The sequence below is a fragment of the Diabrotica undecimpunctata genome, unplaced genomic scaffold (assembly GCF_040954645.1).
Source record: "Diabrotica undecimpunctata isolate CICGRU unplaced genomic scaffold, icDiaUnde3 ctg00000632.1, whole genome shotgun sequence".
Lineage (NCBI taxonomy): Eukaryota > Metazoa > Arthropoda > Insecta > Coleoptera > Chrysomelidae > Diabrotica > Diabrotica undecimpunctata.
In genome coordinates this window covers 274,623-275,000 of record NW_027311929.1, presented here as the reverse complement: position 1 = coordinate 275,000, position 378 = coordinate 274,623, and positions in this window count along the sequence as shown.

Here is a 378-nt window from a genome sequence, read left to right as displayed (position 1 = left end):
ACATACACTCTTCACCTCTCGACTCCTACCTATTAGTCGCCCCTTACAACAGGCAGGGCCTTCTTGCTACAGCCATGTTCTTATCTCTGCGAGCCGAACGGACATACACACACATTCACACACACACGCACGCTCACACGCAGACACACACACGCACACACGCACACGCACACGCACACGCACACACTCTCCACCTCTCGACTCCTACCTATTAGTCGCCCCTTACAACAGGCAGGGCCTTCTTGCTACAGCCATGTTCTTATCTCTGCGAGCCGAACGGACATACACACACATTCACACACACACGCACGCTCACACGCAGACACACACACGCACACACGCACACGCACACGCACACGCACACACTCTCCACCTCTC